Source organism: Lygodium microphyllum, chromosome 3 (genome assembly GCF_053477565.2).
Source record: "Lygodium microphyllum isolate KBCC chromosome 3, Lygodium_microphyllum_v1.1.10, whole genome shotgun sequence".
Lineage (NCBI taxonomy): Eukaryota > Viridiplantae > Streptophyta > Polypodiopsida > Schizaeales > Lygodiaceae > Lygodium > Lygodium microphyllum.
In genome coordinates, this window is record NC_141137.1 from 168,882,936 (window position 1) to 168,897,303 (window position 14,368).

Consider the following 14,368-nt stretch of genomic DNA (forward strand, 5'->3'; position numbering starts at 1 on the left):
CCCGTCAACCACTTGCTATCCGTTTGACTTCTCCAACAAACCTTACTACTAAGCTTCCACGAGCACCCAAGTCTACACCTGGCCTTGCCCTTACATGACTATAGCACCAACTGCCTCTTAGTCCCCAACAGTCGCCAAGAGTGCCATGGGACTGGCACCCATCTCGGAGGGGGGTAATGTTAACCCCAAGCCAAGAAGGCGGAAGAATGAATGAAAAAGTGGGAAGAAGATGGAAGAGGAGCAAAGACATGCAATCGGCCTCTAAAGATAAGTCGGGTCCAAAAGAGTAATTTTAAATAAAAGGCATCTCAAAAACTCCAAAAACTCTTGTAAAAGAGCGCCAGGCTCCCTCCTGTGCCACTTGTAAGAAAATAGACGGGTATAGGCTTAGGGAATGAAGCAAGAAGAAGGAATTAGAAAAAGGGACCTTACCACAATGGCCGGTCATGTAAAAAGAGATGGGTGCCCATGGGGTTTTAGGGTTTGTATATATAAAGTTCAAAAAGTGAATGGAAGCTCATTCTTTGGTGTGTGGCTAACAAGAGCTCCTCTCTTCTTCTCTTCTTCTCCTCTTCTTGCTTGTGAGTGCTCTTGAGAGAGGGAGTGTGAGAGTGTGAGGGAGTGAGTGTGTGAGAGTGAGGGATCAAGAGGGTGAAGCTCTTCACCATCCTATCTTCTCTTCTTCTCTTCTCTTCCCTTCTCTTGCACGCGCGGCTATGGTGGATGGAGCTTGGAGATGGAGGAGGCTTGAGGATACTCGAGCTAGCATCTAGGATCGTGCAGCTACTGGTGTATGCAAGAGAGAAGGAAACTCATATTGGCATCAAGGTAAGCTCACTACACTCGCTCGTAGGATCGACGGCGCATCGGCTATATGAGAGGTAGCCATTAGAGCTCGCTTGGAACGCTTGAAGCAATAAGCGGTCCATGGGTCTTGGCGGTTGAGCGAAAGCTCCCACAAAAAAGAAAAAGAAAAAAGAAAAGAAAAGAAAAGAAAGGAAAGGAAAAGAAAAAATCACTCACAATCACAACATGACACCTAGGGGTCCTCAAATTAGGTATGCCCAGTGACCTTGGTCGGCTAGCTCTATCCCTAGTCCCCTAGCCCTCTACACATCCCCCACACTTGTTCAGGGCACATCAAGGGTAGGACATACCTAGGGAGCTTGTCTTGCCTATGGTTAGAACCTGTCACCTTGACCCATTTGCATGATTCCTTTTTTGCACTCTACCTTAATACTATTGCAATCAATCGTGGTAAGTAACGCACAAACAGCCATGGAAAGTACACCGTACTCGTCAAGCAATACAAGTAGCTACCAGCTACCAAAAGTTTGGTGTCAATGTGTTCAATTATGCTACATCGTGTTGTCACAACGCAAAGGATGTCTCATACACCTTCATGTATACTTCTCCTCAACATGGACAACTTTGCTTCATCCACACATTGTTATGAGAAACCAGACCTGTGGTCTTCTAACTATGTAATATCTAAGTATGCATGAGTACTCACATCATATCTGTACCAAAATATATACACAGTTTGGGTCCTCAAGTGTAGGACAATACTCTCAGCTTTCTTAGAGTTCGACCTATCTCCCAAACTAATCAAACTATGTCTTGTGCATGATAAGAAGACTAGCATTACTCCTAGGGAGAGACCACATATGAGAGGTTTTCAATTGTAGGTATTGAAGACTCCAACGAAAGTGTTGTTCACTCTTCCTTGATACTCAACTCTGAATTCTTATCCTTTATCATCCTGCAAGCCCGCTAAGAATCATCATGTGTAGAATCCCCAAAAAACCAATACCTGTGCCAGCCCAACACAATTCCCAATAGCGAACAGCCCTATCCCCAACTCCAACCACCCTACCACCAGCCACCCATGCCAACAATGTGGCCCCAACAACCTTCATTTTCCCACCACTAGAAATCCTCCAAGGAAACCACAGATGTCCTTGCCACCCATGTCTTCGGTGCATGCTAAAGCTTGCTACCTACGACTACGAGTGCCATGGACTGGCACTCGTCTAGGAGGGGGATAATGTTAACCCTCAAACGAACAAGGTGGAAAAGTTGGAAAATTTAAAGCAGAAGACAATGCCAAGGAAAAACTGAAACAGAAGACGAAGGCGCATCAAGAAGAATCTGGAAACACAAGAAGTGCAAAAAAGTCCTAAATCAAGGAAAAAGACGCACAAGAAAAAGTGCAAGTCAATACTTTTGTAAAAGATTGCAAGCGCATCATGATTTAATTTAAAGAGTGTCAGGCTCTCACCCGTGCAATTTGTAAAGGTAGATGAGCGGTAGAAAGGAAGCTAGGAAGATAAGAGGACAATGGAAAAAATGGCATAGGCCACGACCGGCCATGTAAAAAAGGGGATAAGGGGATGACCGCCCAAAAGGGATTTAGGGTTTTGTATATAAAGTTGAAAAGTGAACGAGAAGCCCATTCTTGTGTGTGGCCAAAAGTAACTCTCTTCTTCTTCTTCTTCTTCTTCTTCTTCTTGCTTGCTTGAGCTTGTGCTTGAGAGAGGGAGTGTGAGTGAGTGAGGGAGTGAGTGTGTGAGGGTGAGGGACTGGGGAGGAGAAGCTCTCCATCTTCTCCTCTCTTCTTCTCTTCTCTTCTCTTCTCTTGTCTTACTCGTGGCAACGGAGCTTGAAGCGTGGAGATTGAGGATGGAGCTTGCTTGAAGCTTGCAGTTGGATCGTGGAGCTAGGAGAGGAGGTAACTCGATCGGCATGGAGGTAAGTTCACTACACTCGTATATATAGATGGCACGTCGGCTATGTGAGAGGTAGCCATTAGTGCTCGGCTTGGAATGCTTGAAGCAATAAGCAGTCTGTGGGTCTTGGTGGTTGAGCGAGAGCTCCCACAGTCGATCTCTCCTTCACCCTCATGAAAGGGATATCAGTCCTCGTACTCATTGTCTGAGTCGTCATCATCTGACTATTCATTATCCCTTAGGTCTTGATACTACTTTTCCTTGTCATTGGTGACTAAGGCCCAATTGTACATCAAGTTCAGATCGTGCATCTTCGTTCATCACCACTTGGGTCTATCCAAGAGATCCTTTAGTGGTTCAAGATTCATGGTTGGGTTACCAGGTAATCTATCCTTGTCATGTGCTCTAAGATCTCATGGAGCTCTTGTTTGTTATTTAGGACATGGAGCATGAAGGGGGTGGATCATCACTATGAGAGCTTCTAGCCCCATCATACAAACTCGTACTAAGGGTTTGTTCTTGGGCTCATCAACTGCCTTGGTAGCTTGTTTATACTCCTCGTCAACTGAGAATGGTAGATCAATTGTGGCTAGCACATGCATCTAATCTCGCTTATCCTCAGGGCAAGGGATAAACTTGGTTAGCGGCCCATAAGATTGTCTAATCTGAGCATCGCCCTTCAACACGGCTGAGATGATGTCTAGGTCAATTGATGTAGTCTCCCAAGTATCTATCTCCCCTCTCACTACTTCCATTTGATTGCCTAGGAAGATCATACTATTTCCCCAGTCTTTTATGACTCATGCATTGCGCATCTAGGGTTAGGACCTAACAGGATGTCGTAGTCCACTTCTTTCATGACTATGAAGTCTATAGAGAACTGGACTCTTGCGATATTCAAAGGCTAATTTTTTAGCACTCTAGATGACTTTACTTTCATTCCGTTAGCCAATGTGACATTGAACCTAGCATTCTTGATAGGTGGGTTACCCCGAGCCTAGAGTAATACATGATTGAGCATACTGACTCTTGCCCCCATGTCTACAATCCCTTTTCTTGTGGTATCACCTAGATCTAGGACTAGCAAAACTGTGTGCATCTTTGTGCCTTCTTCTGAGAAAGCATTAATGTGCAAGGACTTGGGCTTTGAGTGCAACATCAGGCTTGGTATTTGAGTCATTGAGTTGTGGTCTTGCAAGTCAAATCTTGTTTGCTCTAGCGATCCTTCTACCCAATACTTTAACTCTTGCCATAACATCGAGTATTGTCTAAGCAGGTCTCCTAAGATTAGAGTTACAAGGGTGGCCACTAGCATTGTCAAAAGATTGTTGGTTCCTTGCTTCTCTCCTAGTTCTATGCTCCTTGGCCAATGGCCTTGAATAGTTTGCTGGCCCGTGGCGTTCAAGCTCTATCTAGGTGTGGCACTACTTTGAGGTGCAGATGTGTCTCTTGGTCAGGTGGGAGAGACTGACATGCTTATGCTAGAGAGATAATCGATCTCATCCTCTAGGATGGGCTCAACATCCTTTGGGTGTTTGTGGGCTTGTGTCACCCACTCCTTGACCTTTTTAATGGCTTTGAGTTAGTGCTTCGGATTGGGATACTCCACTACCTTAGCACTCCCTTTCTCAGTAGTCTTTGGAGTGGATGTTTCTACCTCTACATCCGTGACTTTCTTTCCAACAGGTAGTGTTTTTGCGCTCTCATTTTTAAGTTGACCTTTGCATGATTTTCCTTCTTCCTTTGCATAGGCTCTTCTTCCCTGTCAAGGCTGTGTCTAGGTTATTGGGCCTTGGCAGTGACATGCTGGCTTTTTTTGTCTGTGCTCGGGTCATAATATGCTGCGGGGTGGGTGTAACCTCTCCGTCGAGTGTCTCGACTTTGAACAACCCCAATCAAGGGCACTGAAGGTATGATTGCTGAGCTAGAGGATGGTGTTCATCTAGGGAAATTAGGAAAGAGGTAAGTGACTCCACACTCTACACATATCAGGTCAGCCTTATATTGGTTGGCTTACTCCCTCTTGGGGTAGTGTGAAGAGATGTGTCCCGAGTGACCGAAGGTCGAACAAGAAATCAACTCTTGGGTTCGCCCTCCTAAGACTTTGCCTCTTCCTCTTCCTAATTCCACCACTGGCACTAGTCAATAGTCCATGAGAAATGGATTGCTCTCTTTATTGTGCGAGACCTAAGGGTTCATGTAAGGCTCCTCACCATTCCACTCCTCCACATAGTGGACTAGTGGAGCATCGCTTGGTGGATGGGTTATGAAGGTCCAGGTAGCCTAGGTATGCTAGTGGGATTGATGTCCATCCTAGGAATGACTGGCTTCATTTGGTGCTGGAAGAGCCAATGGGGCTTCTCTCCTCAAGAAATTTGGAGGTCTATTCCCTAGGTATGGCTGGTTATAAGGCTGTGAGTATGGAAGTCTCCTTGGTAGCCTGCAATGCTGTTAGAAGATAGGCATAGAAACCCATTGTAAGCAAGGGGGCATGAGGGAAAATGGGTGTGAATAGCCTTAGGGGCAGGGAAAACCCTAACCCTAGCTTGGCAGAGGCTATATAAATAGCCTATGGGTCACTATCAAGAGTGGGAGAGTGAACTCAAGTTGTACTTGTAAGCAACTTAGTAAGCATGATGTTGTTCTTGTACTTTGAGCTCTCTCCTTCCTCTTGTGCACACATTCCAATGCTACAACTTTGCTTTATAACATGGTATCAAAGCCAGGTTTTGATCCCCTCAGCTTCCTTAAATCTCAGTTCCACTAAGGGCACAAGACAATCTCCATCTCACTCATTTTAGACCTTCAAACTCCATAGCCAGCCAGACCCCCTAACCTTGAACGAGCTAGTGTGTGCAATAAAAGGGGTTTCAGCCTCTGGTTTCTTCTGAGATCTTCTATTTAGCTCAGGGTGACTCAATCTGGCACCTCAAACAATGGGATTAGGCAACGTGGTGTGGACAACATTGCAAAAATCGCAGAAAAGAGGCATAGATCTGCAAGCGATACATTACGTGCTGTGGGCATGCTGACACGGGTGCATTGAAGGCAACCACTATAGGGCTTTTGTAGCCCCCCTAGTGGGCCATCTACTTCTAAGAGGGATCTGGGAAATTCCACCTCTGCTGGCTGCTACAAGCCAAACCCTAATTGTTAGTCATTGGTAGCCATAGCCAGGAGCTTCAAGCTTCTTCCATCTTCAACTTTTTTCAATGTTTGGTCATCAACAATGATTTTAATCACTGAATCAAATATTCTAGAGTGAGTTATTAATTTGGAAACTTCATTTCATAGGTTCCTCTACTCAAAGAGTCATCATTCAACTCATTGAGACTGACATTTAATCACCGACATTTAATCATCTCTAGTAACATGGGCTACAGATGAGTGCTTGTAAGCACTAAGGCACATTGATTAATCATCATTGCTACTAACACTTACATAATCTAAATATTTTTCATCAAGAAATACCTTGCTTCAAGCTGTAAGGTTATGTGTAGAACTATAAACACATATACCATCATACACTAGAAGTGTATTGCATATCTTGAGTGATTTCTTCTTATGTGTATTGGTCAATGAAATTAGTGGTATGGCTAAGAGTATGAATAGGAATATCTAGGAAAGGGTCCTAGCCAAGTAGGATTACCACAACATATTTGGGCTGAGGTAGTCTCTATTGCCATGCATCTCATTAAGAGGTCACCTTCTTGCAGTCATATTGACTTCCAAGTTGTAGAGGAGGTATGCACAAGAAAGCCTCCTTCATATGCTTATTTTCATGTCTTTGGATGTGAGGCCTTTTGCTATGTTCCCAAGGACAAAATAAGCTCGATCCTAAAAGTGTGAGTACATTTTCCTTGGCTATGGAGATGTAGGTGAGATGGGATATCGTCTTTGGGATCCACATCCACGAAAAGTGATTCGTAGCCATGATATTGTATTCCAAGAGGACAAAATGCATTTGTAGCTTGAGAAAGTTATTGAGATATGCAAGGTTATCTTTCAGGAGGAGTCCCCTGCTCCCACACAGCCTGCACCAACAACCTATCTTTATGGTTAGGATGTTAGACAAGATGTTGGACAGGTAGTACAGCCTACATTGAGGCATTCTACTAGAGATAGACGACTTCCTAACTGTTATGAGACCTCCATAAATTATATCTTGGTTACAGATACATGAGAGTCTCTCACCTATGATGAGGCTATGCGCAGGGGTGATAGTCACTCTTGGGAGAGGGCTATGCAGTCTAAGATTGACTCGATGCATAAGAATCATACGTGGGATTTGGTTCCTTTGCTTAGTGGCAAGTGGGCTTTGCCTTGCAAGTGGGTGTATAAGTTGAAAATTACCCCTAGACACCCTAGGCCTGCATATAAGGACAGATTGGTAGCAAATGGTTTTAAGTAAGAGCACGATGTTGACTTTGATGAGATCTTCTCTCTTGTGGTTAAGATGACCACCCTATGCTTAGTCTTGGTATGGGAGCCTTCGCTCAACCGCCAAGACCCACGGACCACTTATTGTTTCAAGCGTTCCAAGCCGAGCACTAATGGCTACCTCTCACATAGCCGACGCGCCATCCATATCTACTGGTGTAGTGAGCTTACCTCCATGCCGTTCGAGTTACCTCCTCTCCCGCGCACTCCGGTAGCTCCATGATCCAAGTGTAAGCTTCATTCTCAAGCTCCACACTCCAAGCTCCATAGCCGCGAGCAAGACAAGAGAAGAGAAGAGAAGAGAAGAAGAGAGGGGAAGATGGAGAGCTTCTCCTCCCTAGTCCCTCACCCTCACACGCTCACTCCCTCACACTCTCACACTCCCTCTCTCAAGCACAAGCACAAGCAAGCAAGAACAAGAAGAAGAAGAAGAAGGGGAGAGCCACTTTTTGCCACACACAAGAATGAGCTTCTCATTCACTTTTCAACTTTATATACAAAACCCTAAATCCCTTTTGGGCGGTCATCCCCTTTTCCCCTTTTTTACATGGCCGGCCGTAGCCTAGGCCCTTTTTTCCTATCTTCCTAGCTTCCTTTCCACTGCCCGTCTACATTTACAAATTGCACGGATGAGAGCCCGACGCTCCTTGAATTAAACCATGATGCGCTTGCGCTCTTTTACAAAAGTTTTGACTTGCACTTTTCCTTGTGCGCCTTTCTCCCTTATTTAGGACTCTTCTCCTTGTGCGTCTTTGTCTTCCGTTTCTCTTTTCCTTGGCCTTTGTTTTTGTCTTCTGCTTTAGCTTTTTAGGATTTTCCACATTCATTCATTTGAGGGTTAACATTAACCCCCTCCTAGACGAGTGCCAGTCCCATGGCACTCACCGTCATAGGTAGCAAGCGTTAGCATGCACCGAATACGTGGGTGGCAAGGACGTCTGTGGATGCCATGGCGGAGTGTTGGTAGTGGTGGGGAGGAAGGTTGTTGGGGGCACATTGGTGGGTTAACTGGTAGGTGGTAGGGCAATGGGAGTTGGTGGTAGGGCTGTTCTTTGGGGGGGTTGCATTGATGGAGTACAACTGGCGGTTTGTTGGGGATTCTATACATGATGATTCTTGGTAGGCTTACAGGGTGATAAGGATAGGATTTCAGATTGAGTGTTGATGAAGAGCGAACGACACCTTCCTTGGTCTTCAATACCTGCAATTGAAAACCTCTCATAGGTGGTTTCTCCCTAAGGGATAGTGCTAGTCTTCTTATCGTGCTCCCTAGGTATGTCCTACCCTTGATGTGCCTTGAACAATTGTGGGGGATGTACAAAGGGCTAGGGGATTAGGGACGGAGCCAGCTGACCAAGGTCACTGGACATACCTAATTTGAGGAACCCTAGGTGCGGTGCTATGATCATGTGTGCTTTTTTTTTCTTTTTTCTTTTTTTTTTCTTTTTTTTCTTTTTTTTCTTTCTTTCTTCTTTAAAAAAAAAGAAAGGAAAAAATGAATACAATCAATGCCATACATTGAGGTTGTTAGCCTTTCATTTGGATTGAGAAATGTTGGGATCCAAAGGCTACGAAGAATGGATATTACAGAGATGATTGTGTCACCAACCTTGACGCTAGAGGAACTGTTGTTGAGATGAAGAGATATACTTGAGATTTTGCAAACCTCTTTGTAACATGTGAGACATCGAACAATTGAGGTAGCACTTGGAGTGAGCTGTGCATGGACAAGGGCAGAGCATCTTGCAAATTGAATCCTGGATGATGAAGAGACGTTCACCCTTGTTGAGAGCATGGCTCCTGCCCGAACATAGAGTTTGGCCAAGAAGGATGAGGTAATCGATGATTATGCTTTGGCATGCTCAGTTGCAATATGTGCTTTCTACAGAGGTGTCCTTGGGTTCTCATCTAGTGGCACTTCCGTCATGGCTTTTGTTTCTTGGTATTCCTGTCACTTCCTCCATAATGGTTCTTTGTGGGGTTGGTGGTCTTGTGGTGACTTGGATATTAAACGCTTCTAGGCATTGATCTGTGTCATTCTGCATTCACTTGGAAAGGCGTGAGAGTACATGCAAGTCACATGCTTCAACCATAATGAAAATGTCCAGCTAAACAAGACATCGCCAACCTAAATCCCTTAGTTTTGACTTGATGCGTATCAACTGCACTTGGTCATCATTGCTCATGGGGTGTGTTGGCCTTTGCTTCTTTTGGTATTATTTACACAGTCACAAAACACGTTGTTTATTTATGTACATGTTCATGAAACCATGTCACTCCATGAGGATAAAAACCGATTGTAGAACTTAGGATTGTACTCGAGTGTGGCACACATATCTAGCTTCTGTGGTAGCCTACTTAGCAATAATAAGTATTTGGCAACATCGAGTAGCATGGTGCCTTGTTCGAGTCTACTGGAAACATGTAGCTCCTCCTCAGTGAGAACTTTTTCAATCAAAGGGCTCTCTAGGCTAGTTCCAGCTAGGTCCATACCTCGAACTATAGCTAGAACTCGAAATGAAGTTGGTGCCACATAGGTCAGGTCTCTTTGGGACCGCCATTTGGCCAGTCGCTCCTCTGAGACTGTCATGATTTGGGCTCCAAGTTCAGCCATTGTAGCGCGGTTTTCAAATCAATATTTTTCAAATTGGCTTCTACCCTCTGATTGTCGCTTTAGTTGCTCTATCTCTAAGAGATTTGGTTGGCACAGCATTTCATTAAATGTCATGGTTAAGCGTAGTTCATCAACCTCCTCGTCAAAGATGAGTCGCATGCGTTCATGTAAGAGCTTGTCATAATGTCCGTCAAGATACTCTTGCTCTTCCCACGATAGCAGATAAGGCAAATATTCCTCAAGCTGCTCTTTAGGGAATGTGCCCATGTCTGCATGAACATAGACACGTGCGAATAATTTCAGTTTAGTGTCCCACTCAGTCAAGCACTTTGCCACATCTCTATGTTCTATGAGGGCTTGCTCGATTTCTATCTCATGCAAAGTTCTAAGGGTTTCCTTAGGCTTTAGCATAGCTGGGGCTCAGGCCTAGATGAGCAAGATTGATCAATGCTAGGATTGCTTATGCCTTTGAGGTTTTCATGTTTCTCCTGAGGCTTTATGGTAGTTGTGTCATGGTTCTCCTCGGATGTGACCGGTGTGGTTTTAGCATCCTGTCGTGACAGTATTGTATCAACTCTTGATTGATCAATGCGAGTTTCTCTATTGGTGGATTGAGTGTCGAAAGCAATAGTTGATGGTAATTGTTGCTTTGATTTATCAGAACACATGGATGTGTCTGAGATTTCACTGCTGTTAGGAGAGATGGCAATGGGTTTATCTATGGATGAACCAGACGCTTTGTTCATCATCTCTTCAGTACTCTTGGTCCCAATCTTCTTGTCGTCTATAGTAGCTTGCAACTGTCGTTGTTTTCGTTGTTTTCTTCTCTTTCTCTTGGGCACTAGAGGTGTATCCTTTAAGGACTCAGGATCCTGAACTAGGTCAGTAGTAGTTGATGTGCTTGGTTGGGCCTTAGCATTCTCTTTTTGTGGCATGTCGTCATGGGGTTTTGCTACTGCCTCACTAGGTTGAACAGCCTTGCTAGGTTGCGAGGGTTCAACTACCTCTCTTTTTGGAGAGTCTAGCTATCCAGCTAATTCTCCTCTGTTTAGCCCTGCATTCGATTGCATTGACAGTTGCTGTTGGTTAGGTATTTGCCCTAGATTTTTGTCATTATCTATTAGAACCTGTCTCCATCACTTCTTGTCAAGGTGAGTGTTGTTTTTAGAGTTGTTGTTCTCTTGCTCTGGAGGTTTGGGTGACTCTAGTGTAGAACCATGAGACAGTTTAGGGTTTTTGTCATGTAGGCTTGGAAGAAACCAATTGAAGAAGTCAGGGTTGTATTGATGGGAAGCATAGAGATCTAGGATTGCAAGGTCTTGAGTGAGGCAGAAGACATATGTGCTGACATCAAGTACCATGCTCCCTACTCCTAGCCTGCTAGCCATGTGTAGATCTTCTTCTAGAAGCACTTTATCATACAAGGGATGTTTTTCAACAGTTGTAGAAAGCTGGACATCGTGGGCAGTTGCCAACACTCTCAATGAGGTTGGGGCAATGTACGTGGAATCATGTATTGATGTCCAAAGGGCTTTCCTTTGCTCAGTAAGTGTCATTAGTCGGTGGCCAATTTTGGCTACCAAACTTTGGTTGGAGTACCAATTTTGTGTAAAGGTACCTTGTCCTTTCCCTTTTCGTTTGATTGCTTCAAGCTTTTCCTTGTTTGTCTCACATAGAGCTGTATAAAATGAGGGTATCAAGCGCAATTCTCTAGCTGTGGCTTTTGGGATGTCCTTCATGACTTCTTCAACAATAGCTGCATAGCAGAAACAAAAATGTTGCTGCTCATACCAAGTCAGTGGTTCAACTATGAGCTTTGTGTGCTCTGGTGTTGGCCTTCCGATGTCCACATGGACGTATGCATGTGTGATGGCTGTCAGCTTGTGATCAAGCTTCACCATGCACTTCATCTCTGGTTCATTGGTCAGATGCGCCATTTCTTTGGCCAAGTGTTCGAGAGATTTATCATTAGGCCTAGGATTTAGGTGATTTGGAAGGATTGGAGGTGTCAAGGATGTTTGTTGTGACATCTCTTCCAAAGGTGAATTGTTAAGGACATGTTCCACAATGGGTGTTGTCACGGCCAAAGGTTGTGAACTGCTGTGGTCCCTAATTGGAAGTAGTGGTGGCTAGTTCAGTGGACTGGCTACCATTGGTAGACTGTGGTGTCAAGTCCTTAGGCAAATTAGAAGTGGTCGTGTCTTTTGTTGCCCTTTGCGCATTCACTTGTGCAGGTTGAGCAGCGGCACGAGGCTGCTGCTGTCGTGCTTCCCGTGTCCATTTAGGTGAAGAGGATGTAGGAGATTTGGGACTCCTATGTGGGCCTGGCATTGACTGGAGAATTTGCTCGTGATTGTTAGACGATTTTGTCATTAGCTTTGTTGAGCAATTAGCCTTATCATGAGCAATGTTGTGCATGTGGTGCTCATTATCCTCTTGGGAAGTCAAAGGCTCCTTGGGCACTAGTGGACCTTGTGCACGCTCGACAGTTACCTCTGATATCTGCTTGCTAAGCACGCTAGACTGAGGATCTAATTTTTGATAGGTCATGTTTGGTTTCTTGATTTCAATCATGAGGGGCTCAATCACTCCAATATTTTTGGTTCGAGACTTGAATTTTCATTTAGGTTTCCTCCTACGCCTCTTTGCTTTTGACATAATTTGGGCTTTTGACAGAGGTGGTTTAGTAGGGGGTTTTGGTACCCAAATCCATCAGTTGCCTGCATAATACCCTTGAGCACCAAGCAACGCCTTGGATATCCATCGTGGCGTTGTGCTAGCTCTCCATCGATGCCTTCGTCTATAAGGCTTGGGCTTCTTTCGTGGTCTTCTACGATATTTTTAAGTCCAAACCCTATCCTTGGCCTTGTCTCCTAACCTTTTTGTTTCAAGTATGGCCTCACTCACTGGTTCTCTCCGTTTAACTTGCGCTTGTATCAACTCTTTCAACAACTCCTTGCTCTCATTACTAGGCTTGCTTGGTATGTCAGAATGCTCCTTGCCCTTCCCTCGAGGTTTGGTGAGGTCACCCTTGCTAAAAGTCATGATTATCCTCACACCTGGTAGTGTTATCCTTTGTGCTATATAGTCAGCTTCACACTTCGTTGCCTTTTTGAAGGGCCTTCCTAGGAGGATTTTCTTTCCACAATTCTCGCTATTTGGAGGAATATAGAACAGGACTGGCAAGCTTTCTGTTTCAATAGTTACAAGAATTCTGCACTTCCCTAGAAGTGCTTGTGGGTGTTCCCCGTAAGGATTAAGAGTTGCATCAGTCGGTTTGATCTCTGGTTGACCTAGTAGATTCCATGCTTCGTAAGTCAAGATATTGAAATCTGCTCCTTCATCAATGAGAGCATCAACACTATGCTATCTTTTTGCAGTGAGTTTGACCCTAAGATAAGCAGGTGGCACTATGTCTTCATCTTCCGGGTCTTGGTTTACAGCTTCAAGCCTTCTGATACATGCCTTTGAGTCCCTAACTGCACAGTCAGATGTGGATTCTCTACTGAGGTCTTGGGTCGTCTATACAGCGCTGCTCAAGGTACATCTATCGTCAGGACTGTCATGTCTAGTCATCCTCGCATTGATAGCTTGATGATGTTTCATTCTACTTCGACTAGATGCAGTTTGAACACAATGTACATGTGTTCTTGTGGTGTGGCTTTTTTGCCCTTGATGGCTAGATTTGCCCGTTGAGGTTCTAGGGTCTTTGTTTGTCTTTGTTTGGGAATGGGCTTCTGTTTGCTGCTTTGCAAGTGAAGATCTATGCTTGTGTAGAGCCATTACTACACTAGGGCCTAATTCGGAGGACCTGTTGTGGCGCGTGTTTTCTCTCTAGCCTATCGGGGGAGGTGCAGAGGGGGCAGAGCCCCCTCTGTGGGGGTCCACGGGGGGGGGGGGGGGAGGTAGACCCCCCCGGCCTGAAGGGCCGTTACGGTAAATACCATGCATGATTGGGAGGACCTCTGGTAGCCAATTTTTGAACTATTTGCTATGGATTTTAGCCTAGTGATAGATCTATGATGTGCCTTTGGCTCTATACGATTTTTGGAGTCTATTTTGGCAGTGACAACTCAGTTTCTGGCCAAAATGGAATTCTGGAAAAATTGTCGTTTTTGGGCCGAGTCCCAAATTCGACCGGTCGAGGGACGAGGGACAAATCTGCATGTCCGAGGGCCGAGGGCCGAATCTGGATGTCCGAGGGTCGAGGGCCGAGTGGGCCGAGGGCCAAGTGGGCCGAGTGGGCCGAATGGGCTGAGTTGGCCAGGCCGAGTGGATCGCTCGGACGGGCCGAGTCGATGTTAGGACCGAGTTGTTCGGGCCGAGGGATGAATGTGAATGGGCCAAGTCAGCCGGCCGGGTTGAATGAGTTTTTGGGCGAGTCGGTGGGGCCGAGGGCCGAATGGGAGCTCGGCGATTCTAGGGTTTGGCCGAGAATGGCCGTCACTCAGACGGACCGAACGCCGCGCAGTTTTGGCAGATTTGACGAATAATCCTTTGTTTTTTATGATTTTGGTCTTGAGGGGTCACATAAACTTCCAGAATGCAAGAATAGACATGAATGAAGGATTCTATACCCCTAGAA